Genomic DNA, 12,205 nt, shown 5'->3' with positions numbered 1-12,205 from the left:
TGCCAGGACAACAGGTTTGATGTGTCTGACGTTGAAGGGTGTGTTGAACAGAAACAATTTACCAGCTCATCCTTAATTTGGGTTGTACATGTTTTTATACTTTTAAGCAATTTAACGGATCTCTGTTCAAGTCACTATAGTATTTTTCTTTTCTCATTCTAAACTTAGAAGGTTGGAGTCAAGAGGATTTGCAAGACTGGCAGGTGGAGGGGTGCTTGGGTGGTTCAGTTGGTTAAGGGTCTGCCTTCGGCTCAGGTCATGATCCCAGGGTCCAGGGATCGAGCCCCGAGTGGGGCTCCCTGCTTAGTGGGGAGTCTGCTTCTCCCTCTCCCTCTGCCCCTCTGCCTGCTTGTGCTCTCTCTCTCTCAAATAAATAAATAAAACATTAAAAAAAAAAAAGATTGGCAGGTGGAGTGGATGCAGAGTGTGAAAGTAGCTGAATCGGGTGGGAGCGCCTGCTTCTCTCTCTGCCAGTCCCTAAACCCTCCTCTGTCTTGGCTCCTTCAAGATTAAGCTCCCCTTGGTTGACAACAACTTCTGGTCCTGCCAAGCCCCAGCGCCCTTCCCTCCTCTTTACTCCAATCCCATGTATTTGTAATCACCACCATCCTTCAAAAAATTATTTTAGGAGCATCTGGCTGGCTCAGTCGGAGGAGCACATGACTCTTGATCTCAGGGTCATGAGTTCAAGCCCCATGTTGGGTGTAGAGGTTACTTTAAAAAATAAAATCTTTTAAAAATGTATTTTAACATGGAGGTATAACTAAAATAAATTAAATGCCTTAATGTTACAGATAGAGCTTAATGAATATCTCATACACACCCCATACACATCCTCACACAGAACCATCACTCACATCAAGATATAGAATGTTCCAGTGCCCCAGCAGCCTGTCTCATGCTCTTTCCTGCCTGATAACTACCCCCAGTCCCCACACACACCAAGGTTCTGACTTCTATCATCACAGATCAGTTTTGCCTAATTTCAAACCTCAACTCAATCTAATCATATAACACAGTATATATTTGTGTCTGGTTCTTTTATTCACCATATTACTATACATAGCAGTCTTTGTTCTTGATTTTCCATATGGTTTCCATCATATGAATATTCCATAATGTATTTCCTCATTTTCCTATTGATGAACATTTGCATTGTTTTCTGGGTTTGGCTATTATGAATACATGGGCTACGAACATTTTTTTTTTCATATGTTTGGTGGACATAAGTCCTAATTTCTCCTGAGTATATATCGGAAGTGGAATTGAAAAATAGATTTACCAGGTACAGCTAAATAGTCCTCAAAAGCTTCAGTACCAATTTATACTCCCACGAAGTAATATGTATGTATGGCATATTGCAAGAATGGCTACAATTCTTTTCTTTGTATGCGCTGTGACTTTGTATCTCCTCCCATCAAAGCGAAAGCACGTTTCTCCATCCTTCAAATGTGGGCTTGATGAGGGAGCAGGAGGCAAGCTGAGGACAAAGCAGAAACTGACACCCCGCAAACCCCTCCCCCCATGGGATGTACGTGACATTCCCCAGGCACTCCTGGCTGCCCTAAAGGACAAAGAAATAGTTAACCTCTAGAGACCACAATCCCGCAAGACTTGAGTCTCCCTCAGTTTACGAATGTCTTAGCAGTCTACAAGAACAAAGCATTTCTATCAATAACCTAGCTTCCGGGAGGGAATGTACAATTAAATATCTTTATAACCTGCAGCCCATAGACAGATACGAGAGTGAGAAGAGTGTAATGTTCCTCCCGGAAGTTCCCAACTATCCTCATGTTAATACCTTACTGGAGGGGGAAACAACCTTAACCTGACAATGGCAAGGCCTCCGGTATCCTGTGGGTCTTTAACATATGAAAGTACTTTCTCAGCCTCCCTTTTTCCTTACCTCCCCCAACCCCATGGTGTATAATCAGTCCCCCTCACAACGCGGGGCAGCAGCTCTTCCTGCCCGCGGGTCCTGTCCCCCTGCTTTCATAACCCACCATTTTGCACCAAAGATGTCTCAAGAATTCTCTCCTGGTCGTCGGCTCCGGACTCCACCCCACTGAACCTCACCTAGATTCCACAACCCCATCGGGCTGACCTTGTGACTTGTGGCTTTGACTACCACAACTATTAAGAAGTTGTGTAGGAAGTTCCAGGCCACAGCCGTCTGGGTGGCTCAGTTGGTTAAGCGTCTGACTCTTGATCTCAGCTCAGGTCTTGATCTCAGGGTCGTGAGTTCAAGCCTCGCTTTGGGCCCCACACTGGGCATGGAGCCTCCCTTAAAAAAAAAAAAAAAAGTTCCAGCCAAAGCCTTCCCTGTGTCCACACTCCCATACCCCTGCCCAGTCCCTGTGTGAATTAGAGCACTAGGCTGCTGGACGGTCCGAGACCTGTTACCCAGTCGACAGCCAACTATCCCCTCGGAGCAGAGTGCCCTAGCTGACCAGCTGCTAACTGCACGCACACACACAATTTGAAGGAATAACGGCTGAAAATGCCCTAAATTGGGTGAAAAACATAAATTTGGGTATCTATGATGCTTGGCAAACCCCAAAGGGAATAGAGAGAAAGGAAGTCATACCTAAGCACGTCATACTATGCAGGGATAAAATTTAACTCAAAGTATAACAGTAAAATATCTGTGTGTTTCATGAGAGGGTACAAAATACATGAAACAAAAACTTAGGGTACTAACAGGAGAAAGGAAAGTTGGGTTTAAAAATTTTTTCTTTAAAGATTTTATTTATTTTTTTATTTGAAACATGGAGAGGGAGGGGCACCTGGGTGGCACAGCGGTTAAGCCTCTGCCTTCGGCTCAGGGCGTGATCCCGGCAGTCTGGGATCGAGCCCCACATCAAGCTCTTCCGCTATGAGCCTGCTTCTTCCTCTCCCACTCCCCCTGCTTGTGTTCCCTCTCTCGCTGGCTGTCTCTATCTCTGTCAAATAAATAAATAAAATCTTTAAAAAAAAAAAAAAAGAAAAAAAGAAACATGGAGAGGGAGAAACAGACTCCCTGCTGAGCAGAGAGCCCAATGCAAGACTCGATCTCAGGACCCTGAGATCATGACCTGAGCCGAAGGCAGATGCTTAACAGATTGAGCCACCTAGGCCCCCCAAATTTTTTATTTAAATGACCCTTTGGCTCAGGTCATGACACTTAACCGACTGAGCCACAGAGGTGCCCCTACAAAGTTGGGTTTTAAACACTGCAATGTCAATCTTTGATAGAATAATTCGGAAAAAACCCCAAAATGATAATAGAAGATATGAACACATATTGCTATGGGCTGAATTGTGTACCCTCCCAATTTATATGCGGAGGCCCTGACCCCCGGTACCTCAGAATGTGACTATTCTTCCCATTAGGGTCTTTAAAGAGGTAATTAAATTAAAATGAGGCTTTTAGGGTGGGCCCTAATCCAATATGCTAGTGTCCTTTATTGTGTTGGGGGGGTACTTCCTCGGGCTCTTTAATCTTCTTTCCTCACTCATAAACATCCGCCTGCCCCTACTTCTTCAGCAGAAGGCCCACATTGGGTGTCTCATGCCGCGAACCTTCTTTTAATGGGTTTTTTTTACTTTTTTTTTTTTTTAAGTGAACTCTGTCCCCAACATGGGGCTTGAACTCACAACCCCAAGACCAGGAGTGGCATGCTCTACTGGAAAGGGGAGTTTAAGACACAGACACACACACAGGGAAGGCCATGTGAACACCCAGTGAAAGGTAGCCATCTGCAAGCCTAGGAGAGAGGCCTCAGAATGACACCAACCCTGCTGACACCTTGATCTCAGATGTCAAGCCTCCACCGTTGTGACAAAATACATTTCCCTTCCTTAAGCCACCCAGTCTTTGGTATTTTGTCAGGGCAGCCCAGGCAAACTAGCACAACTTTCAATGAGCGCGACCTAATTTCATCGAACACCATATCCGACAGCCGTAGAACACACATCTCTCAAGTATAATTTATACTTTTAGATACTATTAAAAATGTTTACTGCTAGTGTAAAAAAAGGCTCATAAAGACAGGAATAATATGATCACAAGATGTGCAAGACTAAAAACTGCAAAATATTACTGAGAAAAATAAGACCTAAAAGTTAGAGAGAGAAACCATGGCTATGGGAGAAACCACACGAATTCAGTAGTATTAAGATGTCAGTTGACCCCAAATTGATTTATAGATTCAACGCAATACCAATCAGATCTCAGCAGCTTTTTTAAAAAATAGAAATTGGTGTAGTGATAAATTGTTTTGCCAAAAGTTTCAAATTCTGCTTATCAGAAGAGCCCATTAAGAAAACAAATAGGCAAGCCAGGTACTGTAAGAAAACACTTACGAATTATAGACCCAATAAAGAATTTTTATACAGAATATAGAACTCACTAATAAAAAGACCACCTCAATTTAAAAATGGCAATAGACTTGAATAGACACTTTCCAAAGGAAGATACACAAATAGCTAATACACACATTAAAAAATGCTGAACATCAACGACTTTGAAGAAGCACATGGAGCCTCATACAGCACTATTCCATGTATGTGCTGCTGGAAAGGGCAAAACTAGCAAAACACATAATTTGTAATTGCCTCTGGGAGTAGCAGTTGGGGAGAGACTAGGGAGAGACAAAAGGGAACTTTCTGGGTGTGATGGAAATGTTTTCTATTTCAACACAAGTGTGAACTGCAGTGGTACATACATTTTTCAAAACTCATTGATTTGTACACTTAAGATTTATGCTTTCCAGGGGCGCCTGGGTGGCTCAGTCAGTTAAGCATCTGACTCTTGGTTTCAGCTCAGGTCCCGATTTCAGGGTCGTGAGATTGAGCCCCGCATGGGGCTCTGTGCTAGGCATGGAGCCTGCCTAAGATTCTCTCTCTCCTTCTCTTTCTGCCCCTCCCCTTCTGCTCTTTCTCTATTTCTTGCTCTCCCTCTCTAAAATAAATAAAAAAGCAAAAACAAGCAAACAAAAAGATTTGTGCTTTTCTTTTTTTTTTTTTTTTTAAGATTTTATTTATTTATTTATTTGACAGAGACAGCCAGCGAGAGAGGGAACACAAGTAGGGGGAGTGGGAGAGGAAAAAGCAGGCTCCCAGCAGAGGAGCCTGACGTGGGGCTCGATCCCAGAATGCTGGGATCACGCCCTGAGCCGAAGGCAGACACTTAACGACTGTGCCACCCAGGTGCCCCAGATTTGTGCTTTTCACTGCATGTAAATTTGACCTGACCTGTAAACAAAATAAATGCTGTTTTATTTTAATTTTATTTTATTTTTTAAGATTTTATTTATTTATTTGCCAGAGAGAGAGAGTGCGGGAGAGTGAGAATGTGAGAGCACAAGCAGGGAAGTGGCAGGCCCAGGGAGAAGCAGGCTCCTTGCTCAGCAGATGCGGGACTCTATCCCAGGACCCTGGGATCATGATCTGAGCTGAAGGCACACACTTAGCTGACTGGGAGCCGACTGAGCCACCCAGGTGTCCCAATAAGTGGTTTTAAAAAGAGCCATTTCCTGGGGCGCCTGGGTGCTCAGTTGTTAAGCGTCTGCCTTCAGCTCAGGACGTGATCCCAGAGTCATGGGATCGAGCCCCACATCAGGCTCCTCTGCTATGAACCTGCTTCTTCCTCTCCCACTCCCCCTGCTTGTGTTCCCTCTCTCACTGGCTGTCTCTCTCTGTGTCAAATAAGTAAATAAATAAAATCTTTAAAAAAATAAAATAAAAAGAGCCATTTCCCAAACAAAAACAAAAACCAAACAACTTAATTACCTCTTCCTAAAGAATTATGTTTGTAAATTATCAGAATTTACACTTCGATTTTAAGGAATTCCTGAGTACAATTTGTCAGTAAGCTATTGCAGAGTTCTGCTTGAGAGCGCCGCACACACTGCTGAGCCCACCTGTTGCATGGTCTGAAACCTAGTTCCGCCCCCGCCCACCCTGTGTCCGCCTTCTGGGGAGTGAGGCTGGGACAAGGCTTTCAGAAGTTTATAGACTTTCCTAAAGGTTGTCAAATTTGTGTAAGTAAATCTATGGATTGAAATTAGGAGGTTGGTTGGGGTTTAGGGGAGGATTTTCACATCTTTATGTAGCCTTTTTTAAAATCAAGGAATTGTGGATGAATTTACCTTTTTCTTTTCTTTCTTTCCTTCTGTATTATTTATTTCCTTAGGGGAGAGAGAGAGATCCTATATAGAAGATCCCAATAATATGTATCATTGTGATGAGGGAACGGAAGGCAAGCTGAGGACAAAGCAGAAACTGACACCTGGCACCCCCCCCCCCCCCCCAGGATGTACGTGACATTCCCCAGGCGCTCCTGGCCGCCCTAAAGGGAAAAGAAATAGTTAACCTCTAGAGACCACAATCCCGCAAGACTTGAGTCTCCCTCAGTTTATGAATGTGTTCGCGATCTACAAGAACAAAGCTATCGGTAACCTAGCTTCCAGAAGGGAATGTAAATACAATTAAATGTCTTTATAACCTGCAGCGAATAGACAGAAACCTCCAGGAATCCAGGACATTTCCAACTATCTTCATGTTAATGCCTACCTAAGAGGGAAAAAACAACAATGGCAAAGCCTCCGCTATCCTGTGAATCTTCTTTACCATACAAAAATCCTTTTGGGGGCGCCTGGGTGGTGCAGTCGTTAAGCGGCTGCCTTCGGCTCAGGGCGTGATCCCAGCGTTATGGGATCGAGCCCCACACCAGGCTCCTCCGCTGGGAGCCTGCTTCTTCCTCTCCCACTCCCCCTGCTTGTGTTCCCTCTCTCGCTGGCTGTCTCTGTCAAATAAATAAATAAAATCTTAAAAAAAAAAATCCTTTTGATAACCTCCCATTCCCTTACCTCCCCCAACCCCATAGTATATAATCAGTCCCCCTCACAACCTGGGGCAGCAGTTCTTCCTGCCCATGGGTCCTGTCCCCGTGCTTCCATAAACCACCATTTCGCACCAAAGACGTCTCAAGAATTCTTTCTTGGTTGTTGACTCCGGATTCCACCCCACTGAACCTCACCTAGACTCCAAAACCCCATCAATTGTGTGCAAGCTGGAGACCTGGAAAAGCCAGCAGTGTTGTTCGAAGGCCTGAGAGCCAGTGAGCTGATAATACAGATTCCAGACTAAGACTGAAGGTCTGAGAGCCACGCAGAAGGTCCACGGGCAGTTCATCAGTTAGTAGGGAATGAATTCAAGCTTTTTGTTCTACACAGGCCCTCAATGGATTGAAAGCGCCAGTCTACATAGGGGAGGGTCATCTGCTTTACTCAATCCACTGATTCAAATGCTAATCTCTTCTGGAAAGACAGACACACCCAGAAATAGTGTTTAACCAGGTATCTAGGCATCCTGTGATCCAGTCAAGTTGACACAGAAAATTAACCTTTGCACCTTCTTTCTCCCTTCCCTCACTCCCTTTGTCCTTCCATCCTTTCCTTCCTTCCTCTTTTTGCCAAGTGGACTTGGGGAGATGGGGAAATCCTGGGCCCTGGGGCCTTGACCAGGCTTGTCCCAAAGATGTCACCAAAGGCTCTTGGTCTTGTAAGGAGAAAGAATTCAAGGTCAGACACAACGCAGCAGAGGAGTAACATAAGCGGGAAAGTTTATTAAAGCAAAATTACACTCTTGAGTTCTGAGAGCTGGCGAGCTTGAGCTCCGGGGAGACAGAGCTGTGCGCCCTGGGGGTGGGTTTCTATTTTTCGGTGACAGTTGTGAAGGAACAAGGAGGTGGAATATTAGTACTTGGGGCGGGGATTTCTTGGAAGCAGAGGTTCCTGCCTTCTCTTCTTTATCTGGTCAGGGGTTTCCTGTCATGGGGCCTGCAGTCTTGGGCCTGTCCGGTTTGACTGGCTTCTTGTGGAGTGCTGCCGGGACAGGCCTCCGACTTGCCTGTCAGCTGGTGGTGCCTTTCCCTTTGCTGGCCTCCAGGTACCCTGTTAGAACCTAGATAACTGTCTTTAACCCTTTCTTCTTGCCTCCCTCCCTCCCTCCCCCTCTCCCTTCCTTCCTTCCTTCCTTCCAACATTTTCAAATTGAACCTAATTTAATTCCATTAGTTTGGAACTTTCATTTTTACCTGACAAAATACTGATTATTAAAATGAATTTCTTGGTTTGGTGTTAATCTTGACTTTAAAATACCCATGACATGACCCCGGTAGAAAAACAGATTAAAATAATGTTTTTCCCCTTTGACATTAGTAAGAACTAACACCCCATCCAGGTCAACTCTCTGACATAGTAACAACATACTTATAATAGCAAATACCTCAAAGACCTTATCCGTTGGCATCGTTTTTCTTCTCACTCTAATTTATAACCTGAAGCTTGAAGGTGAAGTTGGTTTTTTTGACGGTGTTTTCTTTTATAGGAAATGTGGACACTTGTTATCTGTCATTGTGACTATAGATTAAGTGAAGGGGAGAAGGTAAAAGGAAGAAACCTAAGAAGGGAGAACAAATATTTATTGAACAATGACCTGAGCTGGCTCTCGTGTTAGGTGCTCCCACCTCAGCTGCTGGGAGCCCCATTTTCCAGGCAGAGAGCTGGGACACAGCCAGGTCGGGCAGCCTCCAAGCCCTGCCCAGTACCCCTGAGATCTGCGAACTGGGGTGTGTCGGTGCCTTATGGCTGGTGTAACAATTTATCACAGACTCGGTGGCTTAGAGCAACACAGATTTATTATCTAGCGGTCCTGGAAGTCAGAAGTTGAAAATGAGTTTCAGGATACTAAAATCTAGGTGTTGCTAGGGCTGGTTCCTTCGGGTGGCCCCGGGGGAGAATTTGTTTTCTTGCCTTTTCCAGCTTCTGGAAGCTGCCCTCATTCCTTGGCTTGTGGTCCCACATCACATCGCCTCTTACCCCTTGATTCTGCTGCTGGGTCACCTTCTTCTGTTGTCAAATATCTCTCTTACTCCTTTTTATAAAGAGACTTAGGATTACATCTGGGCCACCAAGAGAGTCCCGCATAATCTCCCCATCTCAAAGTCCTTAATTTAGTCATATCTGTAAAGTCCCTTTTGCCATATAAAATAATATTCACAGGTTTCGGGATTAAGACAGGGTTATTTTGGGGGGCTGTTAGTCAGCCTACCGCACGTGAGCAGACAATGTTACGTTGCGGGTATACAAATCCTTAAACACAGCCCTTTTCTCTAGCGTGTCCATTTTCTTCAAAGATTTTTGGTAGACAGTTACATTTGAGCATAGGAAAATAACGGAGTGATTTTTGGTAAAGAGTTAACATTTTAATGTGCAACAAGCATAGGTATATAACAGTAAATGCAAACTGGGCATGACTTAAACTTTTTTTTAAAAAAAGATTTTATTTATTTATTTATTTGACAGAGAGAGAGAGACAGCCAGCGAGAGAGGGAACACAAGCAGGGGGAGCGGGAGAGGAAGAAGCAGGCTCCTAGCGGAGGAGCCTGATGTGGGGCTCGATCCCATAATGCCGGGATCACGCCCTGAGCCGAAGGCAGATGCTTAACGACTGAGCCACCCAGGCGCCCCTAAACATTTTTTATCATAGACAATTCTAAACATTTGCAAAAGCAGCAGAAATAGCATAATGAAACCTCTATGTAATCGCCACTCCACCTCAACAATGATCAAGTTGTGGCTAATTTAGTTTGATCTGGACTCCCGTCCACTCCTGCCCATTCTGGACTGCTGTGAAGCAAATTCTAAATATATCATTTCATCTGTAAATATTTTGATATATATCTCTCAAGGAGGATTCTTAAGAAAAACCCAACACAATACTATTATCCCACCTGTAATTTAAAAATAATTATCTAATTGCATCAAATATCCGGTCGATGTTCAAATTTTCCCAGTGTGTCTCATAATTGCTTTTATAGTTAATTTGCCCAAATCGGCAGCAAATAAATAAGGTGCAGGTGTTGCGTTAGTTGCTGTGGCTCTGAAGTCTAGTTACATTTACAGATTTTTCTCTCCCACCTCCCACTCTCTTTTTTTTTTTTTTTTTTTTTTTGAGCTTGCAATTTATTTGTTGAGGAAATGGGTTATTGCCCTGAAGGGCTTGCGAGTTGGATGCCATGGTGGAGTTAGTCATGTTCCGCATTCCCTGTATTTCCTGGAGAGTCAAGTTAGATCTAGAGGCTTTGGCTTGATGTTTTGGCAAGGGTTCCTCGTAGGTGGGTGGTGTCCTTCCCTCAAGACACACAAAATGTCTGGTTGTCTCTTTTTTTGTGATATTACCAACCAGTGAGCATTGTAAAAATGGCGATCACCTTCCTCTACCATTCCTTCTTCATTTATTAGCTACTGTCCTTTAAAAACAAACAAAAAAGAACAACCTTCCTTCATGAATTATTCGGTTACCTGAGGTACAATTCATGTCAAGGTGGGATAAATGTTTGTTTGTGTTTTGAGAAAGGGAGCATGCGCCGGGTGGGGAGAGGCAGAGGGAGAGAGAGAATCTGAAGTAGGCTTCATGCCCAGCATGGAGTCCCCACAGGGGGCCTCGATCTCACGACCCTGAGATCATGACCTGAGCCTAAATCAAGAGTTCCACAGCGAACCAATTGAGTCACCCAGGAGCCCCAAGGTGGGATAAATGTTTGATTTACTTGTTTGTTTAATTGCCAGTTTTCAAAATAATGATTGGGGTTTCTAGCTCCTCCCAGGGAACAGTGAGAGGATTTTTTTGTAAAGTTATTATGAGCTCATGCAATTAAATCTATTTGCTGTGTTCTAGTCCATCACAGCTATTACCATTAGGGATGCACAGTGAGAGCTTCTTCATGTTGGTTACATTGGTAGTTTGCTTTGCCTTGGTTTCTACAACTTCCTTGTTTTCTGGAACGACAAGATGGCCCAGGCTCATTTTGTTCATTTCTTACCCCAGACCATGGATTCAGCTATTTTCCCAAGGACTCCTGGTTTCTTTTAATGGGAAATGGTGTTTAGCTATCATAATCTGGGTGCTAAGGGTGTGTGTTGCTATTGAGTTGGTTACATGTTCAGGTCCATTCAATGTAGGGAGCCAGGATATATTTATTTATTTATTTATTTATTTATTTATTTATTTTCAAAGATTTTATTTATTTATTTGACAGAGAGAGACAGCCAGCGAGAGAGGGAACACAGCAGGGGGAGTGGGAGAGGAAGAAGCAGGCTCCCAGCGGAGGAGCCCGATGTGGGACTCGATCCCGGCACGCCGGGATCACGCCCTGAGCCGAAGGCAGACGCTTTAACGACTGCGCTACCCAGGCGCCCCTGGGTTATATTTATTTTTTAAGATAAAAAACATCATGAGTTCATACAGATACTTCCAGTTCAAAATAACAACCGTAGAGTTGTAATTTTATCTTATTCTTATCTTTCTTAACCTAGCCTTATCTTTCTTAGCTGTATCTCTTTTCTCCAAAACTTAAAATCCTGTTCCAAACAATACTAACATAATTATTCAAAATGCAATATACACTTAAACGGTCTTGTAATAACAATTTCAATATCAGCAATAGGAACAACGTGATTACTGAAAACAATCTGAGACTTTTTATGAAGGGGGCATTTGGTTGTTGTTGTTGTTATTTGAGTATCTCCAATAAGGTCTGTATAGTCAAAATCATGTTTTAAAGTCACCTGAAACAGTTCTTCCCTATGAAGTTTGCCACCCACTAAATACATTAAATATTTCAATTTTTAGAGATTAGCTTTTTAAAAAAAATTTAGTTTTATAATCATGTAAAATAACCTTACAATTCCGAAGTCAAATACACAAACTAAGGTCCATTTGTAGACCTCTAGCTTCTATTCCTGTGTGCCCTGCCTGTGACTTTCACTCGAGTGAGCACTTTCTAAAAGTTTTTGGTTTATCCTTCAATTTTTAAAGTAGAAGTATTCAGTCTTTCCCTTCCCCCATGTTTAGATATAAAATAACAAAATACATTTTTTAAACCTTTTTTTTTTTACTTAACTACTTATTCTGGAGATATTTCTATGGCACGGAGAGATCTTTCTTTCTTTTCCACAAATGCATCATGCTGCCGTTGTGTGGATACGGTACAACTTATTCATCCAGTTCCTAGTTGACGGATGTTTCGGTTGTTTTCAGTCTTTGCAGTTGCAAATAGTGCTGCAATTCCTTGTGTTCTTGTTTTTAGCCTATTTTTGGAATCAATTCCTGAAAGTGAGAAATCTGTCGCAGGCTACATACTAAGGTCATTGTGTTA

Source organism: Ursus arctos, unplaced genomic scaffold, assembly GCF_023065955.2.
Source record: "Ursus arctos isolate Adak ecotype North America unplaced genomic scaffold, UrsArc2.0 scaffold_4, whole genome shotgun sequence".
NCBI lineage: Eukaryota > Metazoa > Chordata > Mammalia > Carnivora > Ursidae > Ursus > Ursus arctos.
The sequence above is the reverse complement of the archived record's forward strand: the minus strand, read 5'-3'. Positions refer to the sequence as shown.